We start from the raw sequence: 15,939 nt of genomic DNA on the forward strand, positions 1-15,939 counted from the left end.
TGGAATTTTGGGGCCATCTATAACATGACTGACTGTGCAATTACGAACTGTGGGTATGAACAAGACAGACTGTAATATTACTATCTTTTGCAGGAGTGACAATACCATTTCTGACTATGTATAACAGGAAAGACTGTGCTATGACAGACTGCATCTCTCACAGGAGTGCCTGTACCATTATTGACCAAGCTCGTATCAGCACTGACTGTCATCGTACCGATTGTGTCTGTATCATGATTCATTGTCCGAGTGCTGATTAACTCTATCACAGGATTCATTGCCTATGTGTAACAGAACAAATCGAATCATTACTGACCATGTAAGCAGTGCAGATATCATTTTGAACGGCTGGTATCTATTGGAAGTTTCACAACGTGTTGTGTATGTCTGTGGCTTGTTTGAATAAGGGCGGTGAGTCAGAACTGATGACACACAAGGTTGCATCAGTTGATCGTTGCCCCTTTAAGTCTCTGCCCAATCGACGGCAGGGTGTGTGTTGCGAGAGTGATGTCATCTGCTGGGCAGGTCTTATTCCTTTCAGAACCTGTGTGTGTGTTTGTGCGGAGCAGTACAGAGTACATGTGATCTCCCGGCGTGCTGATTACAATGTAAAAGAGATTCATTAAGTGCCTGTGAACTGGGAGTGGGAGCCTGCATACAGCAGCCAGCGAGCAACCGCACAAGAGAGATTTCTGCTCACATACCGAGCCTACCAACTGAACAGAGGGAGAGGGGAAAAAATATATTAAACTTCATCCTCCGAAGCGGGGTCCTTGTAACAATGCAGAAAGTCCTGGGAATTAAAACTTGCTGATATGCCAAGCGGAATCCTGAGCTGTGGGAGAGTGGATTAAATGCTGATCAGCCCAGGGACTGCTGTTAAACCCGTGTGAAGCACTGAAGCAAAGCCTGAGGTTTTTAAAAAAAGGCAACTTTTCAAGGTAAGGAGACAAATAGATGACTGTTAGTTTATCAGGGAGTGATCGTAATTGTGCATTTTTAATCTCGCTTTCCACCCCCCTCCTGTGGAACTTTTTTTTCTGGAGTGGGGAGTAGGGGCAGCATGTTGTTCTGTTGAATACTTTTAAAGAGTAAAAAGTTCAGCCCCTTTGTCCTTATTGTTTTATTTGAGGTGAATGAATAGTTGCAGAAAGGGGGAGGGGGGGGGACAATTCATTGCTGTCATTCACCGGCAGCTGTTCCTTTCTTTCTAGTCGCGGGTCTTCTTCTTTGGGTCACTGGAGCGCTCACATTCAAAGGGGCCAAAACTTTTTTTTTGGTGTAGTGTGGGGGGTGGGAGGGATTTAACCACAGCTCTGGAGAATGGACCTGAAATATTGGTTGGCAAACTGTTAGTTCTGTGAGGGAGGTTGTATGTTGGAAGTGGCGAGTCTCTCCACAGTAATGGTGAGGTGCTTTGCACAGGAGCTGCATTCTTCTCTGGGGACTCCTCAGCAATTGTGGCAGAGCTGCCTGGAATGCCAACAAACTCCAAATATTGTGTTTTGTTGCTGTTGGAAATACGAAGCAATTAAAAGTAGGACTTTCTCCAGGGAAATGTTGATGATTCGTCTCCCAACATTGATAGATTCCTGGCTCCAGTGTAATTGGGGCATTTGAAAAAATTGGAGGCCCACGATGTGACGGTAGACAGGGATTGTGTGGTACTTTACCTATTTCGAACGGTTTCTGACAGCTGCAAAGCATCTCGACTTTCTCAGGCTGGTGTAGCCACTCTTTAAACAGAACATTTCATTTTTAATGTTCACTTTTCCTGACTGTGCTGCTGTATTGAGGGGTGGGGAGATGTAATATAATGATTCACTGATGCCACAGCCATGTATCCCCAAGGTATAGTTAATGCAGAGCTTTCCCTTGGAACATTGCTAGCTTTGGATTGATTTTAAATGACATGGGGCCCACCTTGTTTTCGTAGCAACAGATTGAAAATATTGGAAGAGATGGTTGGTCCATCTGTACCCTATTTTACTCTCTCCCATATCCTCGATTGTTTCCAGTGCCAAACATCTATTCTCTCTTGAATTTGCCAACATTGTCCTCCTCCACTGCCTCCCTGAACATCTGTTCCATTTATTCACTGTGTGAAGTAGTTACATCTAAGCTATCTGTTTGGGTTCCCTCTTCTGGTCTCAAGTTTATACTGCCTTTTTGTAGATGTGAATATTTTATTGTGGTGGCGCTGTATATCTATTCTGTGGTTCAGATACTCATTGCTTTTTTTTTAAAGTATACTGTTGTGTATATGAGCTGCTTTTTCCTCATTTTCTCTTCCCCCAGCTCTTTCATTTTCCCTGAACATCATGGTTTCTGTGGCCAAGGGGGGACATTTAGCCACCTCCTCCCCAGGCCGCTACGCTTACAGCTCCCATTAATTCAACAACAACCTCAGATCCCCCATCTCCTCGCTCCATTCTTCCTATATCCATTTGAATCTGTTTAATTTTTCTCCCCTTTTCCCATGGGACAAGATGCTTGACACGTCCCCAGGCAGCGCAGCTGAGATTGGGAACTCCAGTGGATTGGGAGATTGAACTAGGAATTATGCCATTTTCACTTCACACCACTCCCAAATTGTCCAGCTGAGATTGCAACTGACTGCATGAAAAATTTGGAGAGGAGGAAGGAGGAAGAATAATAATAATTCATGTTGGGCTATACTTTTTTCATCCAATTTTCTTCCTAGTCTCCGCCCTGCCCTCTCCCCCCCCCCCCCCCCCCCCCCTCCACTCCCCGATGGCATGGATTTTCTTTTTGGGGTATGGTTCCATGGGTGGCACCCCACTCATAACTGTCTGCCATTCAGAAAATGAACCATTTATCCCGACTCTCTGTTTTCTATTAGTTAGCCAAGCCTCTATCCATGCTAATTTATTACCCCCAACCCCATGAACTTTTATCTTGTGAAGTAACCTTTTATGTGACACCTTATCGAATGCCTTCTGGAAATCCAAATACATCATATCCACTGGTTCCCCCTTATTCACCTTGCTGTTACATCCTCAAAGAACTCCAGCAAATTTGTCAAACATGATTTCCCTTTCATAAAACCATGTTGACTCTGCTTGATTGAATTATGCTTTTCATAATGTCCTGCTACTGCTTCCTTTAAAAATGGATTCCAGCATTTTCCCAGTGATTGATGTTGGGCTAACTGGTCTATAGTTTCCTACTTTCTGTCTGCCTCCTTTATTAAATAGGGGCGTTGCATTTGCAGTTTTCCAATCTGCTGGGACCTCCCCAGAATCCAGGGAATTTTGGTAGATTACAACCAATGCATCCACTATCTCTGCAGCCACTTTTAAGACTCCAGAATGTAAGCCATCAGGTCCAGGAGACTTGTCCGCCTTTAGTCCCATTATTTTACCGAATACTACTACTTTAGTGATCATGATTGTATTAAGTTCTTCCCTCCCTATAACCCCTTGATTATCTATTATTGGGATGTTTTTAGTGTCTTCTACCATGAAGACCGATACAAAATATTTGTTCAACATCTGCCATTTCCCTGTTCCACAATATTAATTGCCCCACTCTCATTCTCTAGGGGACCAACATTTACTTTAGCCACTCTGTTCCTTTTTATGTACCTGTAGAAACTCTTACTAGCTGTTTTTTATATTTCGTGCTGGTTTAATTTCATAATCTATCTTCCCCTCTTTTTTTTTAGTCATTCTTTGCTGGCTTTTAAAAGTTTCCCAATCCTCTGGCCTCCCACTAGTCTTGGCCATATTGTATGCTCTTGTTTTCCATCCCTTATTTCCTTAGTTAACCACGGATGGTTATCCCTTCTCTTACAGTCTTTCCTTCTCATTGGGATATATTTTTGTTGCGAGTTATGAAATATCTCCTTAAATGTCTGCTGTTGCTCATCAACCGTCCCAAATTTTAACCTATTTTCCCAGTCCACTTTAGCCACTCTGCCACCTTGTAGTCTCTCCTTTATTTAAGCTTAGGACACTGGTTTGAGATCCAACTTTCTCACCCTCCAACTGATTTGAAATTTGACCATGTTAGGATCACTTATTCTTAGAGCATCCTTTTACGAGGAGATCATTTATTAATCCTGTCTCATTACACAGTACCAGATCAAAGGTAGCCTGCTCCCTGGTTGGTTCCGCAATGTACTGTTCAAGGAAACGATCCCGGATACACTCTCTGAACTCTTTGAGAGACGGGAAGATCACCGAGGGTTCCCACCCTTGCTTGCTATACCATGACCCTGGCTGGAAGTGCACTTTGTGGCTGTCAGATAATGACCGGTTCATGCTTGGACGTGGCATCCTCTGGAGTTGGAGGGCCACTGTCGAGGCTTGCACGAAGAATGGCCTCTTGGGTGAGGGTGACTAGAGCCCCTGGAACTGTACCCCAATGAGCAAGTCAGTACCCTAAGGTGAGGAAAACAGGAGAAAACTAGAGTAAAACAAAACTGAATCTGATCACACTGCAAGTTTTTGATGTTTTTCTCCATGTGTGATGTATACAGGAGGAGTGTATGTGCAGACCTCTAAAAATGCCTTGCAGCTGCTCTGTGGTGTACAGAAGTTGTACCACACTTGCACCGAATCTGGGAAGTTAGTATTGTGACTCGATAGATCTTAACTTGACTGTCTAACTGCTAAACAGTCAGTGTTCTAGGATTGCTGTGATGCAAGATAATGCAAGTTATCAGATGCAAGTTTTGAGATGAGCTTGATATCTTAGTCTGTGGTTGATTAATGGTTGCAGTTCTGCTACTGCCTTTAAGTCTCATAAGTAAGCTGTCTCTACCTGTTACTTTATTTCCCTAATCCCCAAGATTGTGCCATTGGAGTCTGCACCGCTTGGTTCTGTTTTTATTAATGCATAGATTTCTTTAAAATCTAGAAGTTGTAAATTTGCTATAATTTAAAGATGTTTCAGATGATTGCGGTGTGATATCATTAAGTGCAGGATGCAAGCACTGCGATTGTGAGCAAGTATGCGATGTAACAGACAATCACAGGCTTTTCAATGACATACTGGTTAATTCGGTAAAGCACCTTATGTTTAAGGCAGTTTTATTTGGTTGAGATCTGGAGACTCATTGTAGTGTGCAGCTGTATCATGGGGTCCAGAGCTGGGGTGCAGTGATGTTGAATTTCCACAGTAATCAGTCCTGGCTCCATATTGGTAATTAATATCCTTGGCATAATGTTGAGGTTTGCTGATGATGCTCGACTGTGTTGGCGAGTTCAATGTCCCTGTCCTTGCACATCAAAGCTCCTAGTAATGAAGTGTTATAAATGCTGTTTAATGTCGATCTATGTAAGGCAGTCCGCATAGGGGCTCAAATAGGGCAAGCTGGAAAGAAAGTTCTGATCAGTTGTCTCATCTGCCTATTCCTTCTCTTTTTCCCTTCCATGAAAATGTTTGCAATGTGAGATGGAGATTGGCATGATGTACAACAGATGTATAGGGAATAAGGGCAAGCAATTAATATTAAACCAACTAGCTGGACAGCGAATAAGGGCAAGCAATATTAAAAGACGGAAAAGTAAGCCTGAAACCACAATGTGAGGATTGTATTTGGATTGGTAACTATATGGGCTAAAGGATGCCAAGTATACTCAAAGGCAACTGGAATGCTTGTGATCTCAATCTTTTGAGCTACATCGTTGACTCACAAGGGCTGTTTTCCTTCTGTCTGCCATATGCCCGAGAAATGGCTGCAGTGCAGAGAGCAAATAGGCACTAACTCTTGCTGCACCCAAATTCCCTCTTGTGGCTTTTCTGGTGTTTGCACCCCAAGAGGACACAACAATGTTAATACAAATGAATGTCAGTGGGCTTTGCATCCAGATTAGTGCTGGGCACGGTTCCTGGCCAGACTTGGCACTACAGAGATTAATGTCCAAAAACGAGCCAACCTAACAAATACACAGGGCGGTCAGGTAAACATTTGTTAATAATTCTTCAACGTTTCAGTTGGCTTCCTGCTCTCCAATGCGTGGATTAAAGTCCACAGACTTGCCGAGGCACCCAATAGTGCACCCTGCAGAAAGTTTGAACGCTCAAGTTTTGTTCTGGGCGCAGGGCACTTCTGATGTGCTGCACTCTCATTCCTCTGAGACAGAACCGCAAGAGGAAGATTTGCCTTGGAGAGGTCCACCTGTGCTCGCTGTACTAAGCGGGTATCATTTTTGTCTGTGCAAGTTTTTGAGAGGGGTCGATCCTGTGTCACTGTCATTCATGCAAACTTAAGTATTACACTTGAGTATTTAAAAATAGAACAAAATCATTCCCAATACTAAGTAACTTTCCCATTAGCAGAAAATACCTTCTAATTGACTTAAGGGGTCAGACCTTAAATAAAGCCAGTCTGACCTCGAACTGACCTGACCATCTTCCTCGGAACAATTAGCCTTTACTTGACGCAGGAAGGTACAGCGAGTACACCTGGGGTTTTAAGTGAACACACTAAATTGTACACAGGTGCACTTTTTAGCAGGAGAGTAATGCACGGCGTGCATCGAATGATATTACCGTGGTTCTAGCACAGCAGATCACCTGACTTGCTGTGGGTAGGGCCATGGGAGATCCACTAGTATGTTCAAGAAATGAAAGGAGTAGTCAAGGTGGAAGCTGAGAAGTGCTTTGTGATGCTTAGGATCAAAGACGTAGAGGATCATGATTATAAAGGGAGAAAAAAAGCACAAAAAATGCAAGGTGGACCTCACTTTCTTTGTCACTAATTGAATTGTGAGGATGTGTGGCTTCGAAACGGGTGATTTTTTTTTGAGTCCAACTTCATTAGCAGGTCATTAATTATGAAGAAGAACAGACATTCTCACACTTCATTAATAAATAATTTTATCCTTTTCAGGTGGATGAGCTTTTCTTGTTCCTGTTCTGTTCCAAGCTGTAAACATTCTTCTAATGCTCAAGGCATTCTGTTCAACCCATACTTTCAGTAAACGGGGGAACTTTTTTTTTCCTTTTTGAAAGTTGTTTTTGCTATGCAGATGGAAAGATTAAACCATGAATTAGACACTGGAGGAGTGTTGTGTATACAGAGGGATTGTTAGAGCCTGGAATTTCCATTTAATGCTGGTGTACTTGGCCAGACTCAGGAGGTGGGGGGGGTGGGGGGTGGTGGCGGTGGTGATTAATTGCAACCACTCCAGAGCTACAAGCACACTGGTACAGTCGAGAATGCCTCAGACGTCCCCTTTTTGAAGTGGCACAAGACCTAACAAAGGGTTACAGAGTTCTTAAATAAATAGACATGATGCATTTTTATACAAACTCTGAAGGAAGGTGAAGATTGGAGTCGCTTTTTGCTCACTAGAATGTCTTCAACTGCTGCTATGTGGATCATAGAATCATAGAGATTTATGGCACAGAAGGAGGCCATTCTGTCCATTTGTCTGTCAGCCAAAAAAGAGCTCTTCAGCCTAATCCCACTTTCCAGCTCTTGGTCTGTAGCCTATAGGTTATGGCACTTCAAGTGCATATCCAAGTACTTTTTTAAATGGGATGTGGGTTTCTGTCCCTACCGCCCTCTGGGTGAAATAATTTCTCCTCCTAATCCTTCTACCAATTACTTTAAATCTTTGCCCCCTGATTATTGAAATCTCTGCCAAGGGAACAGGTCCTTGCTAGCCACTCTATCTAGGCCCCTAATAATTTTATGCACCTTAATTAAGTCTCCCCGCAGTCTCCTCCGCTCCAAAGAAAACAATCTTTCCTCATAGCTAAAATTCTCCAGTTCTGGCAACATCTTCATCAATCTTAGATAGGGTTCTCAGCCCTCCTGGACTGAGCGGGAGTTTCTGCAAATTGGGGCTTCCTATCCTGAGCACTGCCTTCTGCAGCCTGGGGATCAGTGATTTTAAATTTCCCGCCACAGTGCGCCCACATGAACAACAGGAACTTATATTCTGTCAAAAACTAACGAACTGTTAGCCTGACGATGGGAGTCAGAACGCAGTTATACTGCATTCTTTTCAAACCAAATCGTTGCCTGCCTTTTCCCCAGAGCTCCTCACCAGTTGCTGCTCACCTGCAGAGAGGGGGAGACTGGGAAATGGGGGCTCGGGGTGGGGATAGGGAGAGAGATTGGGGAATGGGGACTTGCTGGGGGTGGGTAGAGAGAAAAAGGAGAGGAGGGAGGTGGGAGAATGGGGATTTGGGGTGGGGGTAGAGAGAGAGACTGTGGCTCAGGGGAAAGATATGGGGGAGACAGGGGGGGGGAAGGAAGGAGAGGGGAGGAATGGGGGAGACTGGGCTCGGATGGGGGGGAATGATGGGGAGACTGGGGCTCAGTGGGGGGGGGGGGAAGAAGGGGAATGGGGGTTTGTGGGGGGGGAGAAAAGAAGAGGAATGAAGGGGGCAATGATAGGGAGACTGGGCTCGGGGGGGAAGTGGGGGGAAGAGAGGGAGACTGGGGATTGGGATAGATGTGGAGCCCGGCATTTTCCACAGAGTTGGGAGCAGTCACTGCAAGGCGCTGAGTGGGAGTGGCACTGAGGAGCAGCCAGTAAAGGGGTGAGTGAAAACTGGGGACCTTGCTGAGGGTAAACAGGGAAAGATTATTTCCACTGGTGGGATTCCAACGGGAAGAAACAAGGGGAAGGGAAGTGAAAGGTTCTTGAATTGAGGACTATTAGACCGTGGGCTCCTTCACCACATTAAGGTAGAGCCTAAAACTTAATTTTAAAAGGAATGGGATAAATATATGATCATGTGATCAGATGTCACATGATCAGGTATTGCCACATCAGATGTCCTGTGATCCGAATGTCACGTGATCTAACCTCCAGGGCTACCTCCAACCAGAGTTGATGACTCTGTGTGGACCTTGCACTGGCAACAGCATTTGCTAAAATACACGACCAGATCTTCGCATTTCATGACCTGTCCTCTAACAACCTAATCTGGCCTGCTAAGAGCATTGCGACTGTTTAGTGCATCAGCGTGTTGGAATTGTGTTGCCAAATAGCGGCATGGTCTAAGCACGCTGACTCAGAGGCGACTCAGTATCGTTCTCTGGCCCATCCATTGCCTCAATGAAAATTTCCCATGTTTGTTATCTGAGCCAGGCTTTCATTGATACTGACACTAAATGATGCTATAAATGAGTGACACATGGAGGTTGCTTGGTATCGATCACTCCACTTCCTTGGTCCCTTGGCGTCAAAGTCCTTCAAACTAGTAGGACAATATCAGTGCTCACTCCTAATTTTGCTGTGTTTATGCAATGGTACTACGGCCAACTGGAGTTTGGGCTTTGGTATCATCACTGTGATAAACAAGGTAGTGCTAGTGCCTCCCACTGCATAACGCGGCACCTCCAGAGGCAAATGTAAACGTCCTCTGCAGGCCAACCTACCTGGCTGCAGGTGGCATCTTTGAAATGAGGTGGTCAAAGAGCGCTAAATTAGTGGCCTCAAGCCCGCTAACTGGTGAGGGTCATTTGGTAGCGCCCTCTCCTCTTGAGTCAGAAGATTGTGGTTTCAAGTCTCACTCCAGAGACTTGAGCACACAAATCTAGGCTGACACTCCAGTGCAGTGCTGAGGGACCACTACACTGTTGGAGATGCTGTCTTTTGGATAAGAGGTTGAGTCGCGGCCCCATCTGCTCTCTCAGGTGGGCGTAAAAGACCCCATGGCACAAAGAGCAGGGGAATTATCCCTAGTGTCCTGGCCAATATTTATCCCTCAATCAATGCCACTAAAACAGATTATTTGGTCATTATCACGTTGCTGTATGTGGCTGCCGTGTTTCCTACTTTCATCATAGGCAATCCCACGAAACGAGGATGACTTGCTTCCACGCCAAAAAAGGATAAGTTTACAGGTGTTTCAATGAAGGATCTAAAATTCCAGATCCTGAAGTGTGGAAGATGCCTGTGCGTGGATTTTTTTTAACGTGTGGTGGCCGTTCCACCACACGGGCTTGTCAGAGCTAGGCCTTGGTCCAGTGGCAAGGATTAACCAAGACGACTGGAGATCAGCTCTGCTGCACGGACGTAGTGCGCCAAAAAAAGCAGTGTAGGCTGGCCCTTGCTACTCCTGGGCCCCTGGCCTCGAACTCACGCCTCTCCCTGGCCCCGATCACATCCCTCTACAGTCTCTCGCCGCTCCTGCTGTAACTGTCCACGCTCCAATCAGCGACCAGGACCTTGCTGATGTCACTCTTCGCTGCCATTGCAGCTCGTGCTGCTCCCTGAAATGGTATGCTTCCAAGCTGCTCCCAGGTTGCTGCTCACTGCTCCTTTTATGGCCCCGACCTGCCGCTGGTGTTCTCACGCAGGTCGGGGCCTCCACGCTTACAACAGTGACAGCACCTCAAAACAAAAATTGGCTGTAAAGCACTTTGGGATGTCCAGTAGTCCATGAAAGGAACTATATAAATGCAAGTCTGTCTGTGTCTGTCTGTCTGTCCAAACTCGGGTTGAGGTCAACAGATGGGCAGAGACTTTCACCACAGTAGTCTAGGCTGTCCTTGAATCCTTATTCCTGAGGTGAAAGGCCAATATCCAATGCACTGTACCAACCAGTCCCCAGTTTTTAGTTTGTATATGTGTGGGCATGCACGTGTGGACACACACCAATAACATGAGTGTGCATTAACATCAGAACAGGTTTACACAGTGACTTTCTGAGACTAGTGTTAACGTTTACAATAACGTTCCGTAAAAGAGCAAGCCACAGGTGGGTCACAATCCAATTAATCATTCCAAGTGTTCTCCATATCAGGAATAGAAAGAAAGACTGACTTGCATTTAAATAGTGCCTTTCATGACCACAGGACATCTCAAAGTTCTTTACAACCAATGAAGTAGTTTTTGTTACAGTGCATTGGATACTGTTGTAATGTGGGAAAAGGGCAGCCAACTTGCGCATAGCAACTCCTACAAACAGCAATGTGATAATTGTTATATATGTGAACCTGTAAATACCTTGTTTAACCACCAAAGGGTTCATCCCCTGGAGTCCCAAGGGATACCACAACCCCTTGGGAGCACTTATACATAAGGAGGCCTCACAGGCTGGAGAGGCACTCTGGAGACCTGTAATAACTTTGAACTTACAGTATCTGGTCAGATTCTTTCTTCAAGACATAACAATAATGACCAGATAATCTGTTTGTTATGTTGATTTGAGGGATAACTATTGGCCAGGACACTGGGATAACTCCCCTGCTCTTCTTTGAAATAGTGCCATGGGATCTTTTATGTCCACTTGAGAGAGTAGACGGGGCCTCAGTTTAATGTCTCATCTGAAAGGCGGCTCCTTCAACAGTGCAGCACTCCCTCAGCACTGCACTGGAATGTCAGCCAAGATTTATGTGCAAGTTCCTGGAGTGGGACTATGAACCCACAACCTTTGGACTCCAAGGCAAGTGTGCTACCCACTGAGCCACAGCTACACAGCTGTGGTTAATGGGCAAGCTGATGGTCAATACTCCACGGAATGGTGGGATGTAGGTTCTATTCCACGATTTCCTGCATAGTGAATTTCCAATCCACATGCCCCATTCACGGAGCTGAGAAGCAGAGGTCCAGAGCACTGCCCTGCAGGGAGGGACAATCAAAGAACCTGTTTCCTGGCGGAGATCCCAGCAGTTACCTCGAGTGGCATTGACTGAGTTCTGTGAGCCAGTGCCTCCTCTTTGGGGCACAATGTACAGTGAGGAGTGACCCAAAGAGAAGTATCTATAGAAAAAAAAATATCAATGTGAGAACTGGGGTATTGACATTTATTTTAAGATTCTGTGCAAATCCTTCTAGAGAAGGATCCACTCTTGGAAATGATAAATATTACAGATGCTGAGCTGTCTCCGGCTGAATTTTTAATTCATTAACGGTCTCGGACTCTCACTCACAGGTTCTATACCATCGGGGGGAGCAGGAGGTCTCCAGATAGTCCTTGCGAAAGAGTAGTGATGCAGACCTTTCACACACAGACCGTGAAATAATAAAATCTCCCAGGCAAAAGAAAGAGCTCATTGGTGACTGGTGACTTCATCATGAAGGATGTTGTCTATTGTGTAATGTGACATTTAATCTGTACTGATTCATGCACCCATGGCATTTCTGGACCAGGATAAGATGCACTGATTTAGTGAAGCCATGACCTATTTGTACCAGGATAAAATGTACTGAGTAAAGCAGCTGGCTGTATAATTGGAGAGCGGTACGGTTGATGGAATCTACTGTTTTTTTTTGCTTCTAGTTGTCTCTCCTCTTCCTCTTTTTGAAAGCATCACCTCCTTGGTGAGATCATTGAATGATATAGCACAGAAGGCAGTCACTCGGCCCATTATGCCTGTGCCAGATAGTGTTACCTATCTACTATAGGTGCTCTGCAACCTAGGTCGCTAGAGATAGCTGTGAGAAAGGGAAAAAAAAGTCATGGTTGCTGCTTCCCTTCACTGATTTTGGACTGGTTTTGGCCGTGATGCTCTCTGTAGTTGAATAACCTCCATTTGCTCCCACATGAAGGATGGCCACTTAGGAGAAGTATCTGAGGGCAACTGGAATACATAGAATGATTGTCATTCGCTGCAGGAAAGAAAGAAAAAGACTTGCATTCATATAACACCTTTCCCAAAACGTTTTACCGACAATGAAGTGGCAAGTAACATTCGCGTCACACAAGTGCCAGGCAATGACGATCGCCAACAAGTGAGAGACTAACCATCTTCCCATGGCATTCAACAGCATTACCATCACGAATCCTCCACCATCATCCTAGGGGTCACTACTGAACTTAACTGGATCAGCCACATAAATACTGTCGGATCAAGAGCAGGTCAGAGGCTGGCTATTCTGCGGCGAGTGTCTCACCTCCTGACTCCACCATCGACAAGGCACACATCAGGAGTGTGATGGAATACCCTCTACTTGCCTGGATGAGTGCAGCTCCAAGCTTGACACCATCCAGGACAAAGCAACCCACTTGATGGGCATCCCATCCACCACCTTCAACATTCACTCCCTCCACCACCGGCACACTGTGGCTGCAGTGTGTACCATTTATAAGATGCACTGCAGCAACTCGCCAAGGCTTCTTCAGCAGCACTTCCCAAACCTGCAAACTCTACCACCTAGGATGACGAGGGCAGCAGGTACATGGGAGCACCATCACCTGCAAGTTCCCCTCCAAGTTACACACGATCCAAACTTGGAAATATATCGCTGTTCCATCATCGTCACTGGGTCAAAGTCTTGGAACTCCCTCCCTTCACTACACGGACTGCAGCGGTTCAAGAAGGCGGCTCACCACCACCTTCTCGAGGGCAATTAGGGATGGGCAATAAATGCCGGCCTTGCCAGCAACGTCCACATCCCGGAATGAATTAAAAAATTTTTTTTTTAAGTACTTTTTAAGTGTAGGCACTGTGCCTTCATTACAACACATCAGTGATGAACAGCGCAACCATGACTGATTTTTTTTTTTCTTACCCCTCATGGCCATCTCCAACACATCTCTTTTGACAGAGGTTGTAGAGTAGATATAAAACACTATCTGGCCAATTTAACACAGACTAGGAGTTGAACTCAGGATCTTCTGGTCTGCACAAATACAGCATTGTTATTATTTATGATGCACTCTCAATCCCGATGATGTGTGCAAGTTTTATTTTAAATGCCAGCAGCTCTGGATGAATGGACAATGGGCAATAGGCCTTATCATCTTCAATTCAGGTTAATACCACTTCAATCTGAGAAATGAGGATTTACTTACCAGGAAAGGCTGAACAGGCCGAGGCTCTTCTTTCTCTAGAAAAGAGAATGCCGAGGGGTGACCTAATGGAGAACTTTGCATCTGCCGGACTAGTAGCCATAAATATCAGATAGTCACCAATAAATCCAATAGGTACTTCAGGAGAAACTTCTTTACCCAGGGAGCGGTAAGAATGTGGAATTCTCTACCACGAGGAGTAGTTGAGGCGATTAGCATAGATGCATTTAAGGGGAAGCTGGATAAGCACAAGGAGGAGAAAGAAATATAAGGATCTGTAGATAGGGTTCGATTTAAGTAGGGTGGGAGAAAGCTCATGTGGAGCATAAACAGCGGCACAGACCAGTTGGACCGAATGCTATTTCTGTGCCGTAGACTCTTATCAATGCTCCCTTTAAGCTGCGTGGCCGCGCACCACTCTGCAGCTCCCATGCAGTCAGCTCACCGGCTTTTAACTGGGAAAAATGGCATACATGCAGCATTTTGAATGGGGGTCACAGCCCCTTAAAGGGGCTGCGCACCCGAAAAAATAATTGGAGAACCTTGGAGTCTATGTAGTTCTATTGTGCAGAAATTGTAAACTGCTTCCCACATGTGTACATTTTCTGCATGAATGGCAACTATGAAAATACTTGTGCGAATTGCAAGTGTTGATGATGCTGTGTGAGCTGCACGTGGAGGCAGAGCTAATGCACCTGCTCCCTGGGTAACGGGCTGGCCTCTGATAATCCAGCCATCCTCTCGGAAGCGAGTGACATCGGCCTTGTTGACAGACAGTGAGCTTAACTAAACAGTTAAGAGTGTTTAAGCTCCCCGTACATGAGGTAATGCCTGGCCTATCCACAACAGCACAACCGATGTAGGGAACTTTCTGTATAGGTGGGGAAGTTGTAAAACTTGAGTATAGTAGGTAAAGGATTCACCTCCATCTAAGATGTTTGGGTATGTTATGCGACTAGACTTTAGCCTATCCTCTAAGTAACCATCAGCAATGCCATGGGAGATCTAGCATTTATGTATTTTTTTTCTATTGGCTCTTCCTTGTCTGAAGGCACTGATGCATGCTGGGATGTGGTTCATGGGTGCCTGCATCATCATTATCATCATGGGCAGTCCCTCGAATCGAGGGTGACTTGCTTCCACGTCAAAAAGTTCACAGGTATTTCAATGAAGAACCTAAAATTCCAAGTCCAGAACTAAATCTTGAAGGGTGGAAGATGCCTGTGCGTGGATATTGATGTGTGCTGGCTGTTGCACAGCAGCCACCACATGGGCTTGACCGAGCCAAGTCTTAGTCCAGTGGCAAGGATTAACCAAGACGACTGGAGACCAGCTCTGCTGCTCTGGGTGCCTGCAGCCCTTTAGTAGCTCACTCAAATGCTAGTTTTTTTTCAGACGAGTCTGGACATTGAGTTTCTATGTGACTGTAGAGGGTAACTTACCCAAGTCTCAGCCTGTCCTCACTCAATCTCCACACATGTAACCACTTTCCAGCACAGCTCACCAATGTTTCCTCTCAAAAAAAAATGTTGTGCGCGGTCCCTTTAAATCTGCCGCAGCAGCTATACATGTGTGGTATCTCTTCCACCTTGTGAGCGGTCTGCGTGGGATCTATGGACTGATGTGCCCGTGCACCTTAGGGGGAACGTTGCAGGTCACTGGATAGTGAGTGAAGAAAGACTTGCATTTATATAGAGCCTTTCATAACCTCGAAGGATGTCCCTTAAAGCACTTCACAGCCAATGAAGTACTTTTGAAGTGTGGTCACTGTTGTAATGTGCTGAAGCAGCAGCCAATGTGGGCACAGCAAGAAAGAGAAGGAAACTTGGCTGGTTTCTCACTCCCTTCCCCCCACTCCCACCCCCACACCTGCCCTACCCACATCCCTTCTTGCCCAGGGTGGCTGAGAGTAGCTAGCTCTGCACAGATCAGAGACATTTCTGTCAGTGAAGTGTTTTCTGGATCAATAAATTGCCCTAAAGTGATTAAAATGCCCCAACGGGTATCATTTAAAATCCTTGCAGGTGACTGAGCACTGAAAGGGTTAAGGTCAATGTGCCCTCGGCCATTCACACAATCACTTTTAGATGCAACAAGCCTAGTTGGGGGGAAATGTTTTTCTTCACAGCTTTTCTCTGTGGTAATCTGTGGCAAGAGCTTGGAATATTCGGAATGCTTTGTCGAAAAATGAGCATGAATCCTTCATGT

The 15,939-nt window shown here is 45.3% G+C and overlaps 1 protein-coding gene across 4 annotated transcripts in view; it reads left to right on the forward strand.

Annotated features, from left to right (window-relative positions):
- The first annotated feature begins 557 nt into the window (after positions 1 to 557).
- plxnb1b (plexin b1b) overlaps positions 558 to 15,939 on the forward strand; it is a 285,985-nt gene continuing 270,603 nt past the window's right edge. For all 4 annotated transcript variants that reach the window (XM_070895494.1, XM_070895495.1, XM_070895497.1 and 1 more), the window contains exon 1: positions 558 to 941. The gene's annotated coding sequence lies outside the window, so the exon portion shown is untranslated. The remainder of the gene's footprint in view (positions 942 to 15,939) is intronic.

This window comes from Pristiophorus japonicus, chromosome 12 (assembly GCF_044704955.1).
Source record: "Pristiophorus japonicus isolate sPriJap1 chromosome 12, sPriJap1.hap1, whole genome shotgun sequence".
NCBI lineage: Eukaryota > Metazoa > Chordata > Chondrichthyes > Pristiophoridae > Pristiophorus > Pristiophorus japonicus.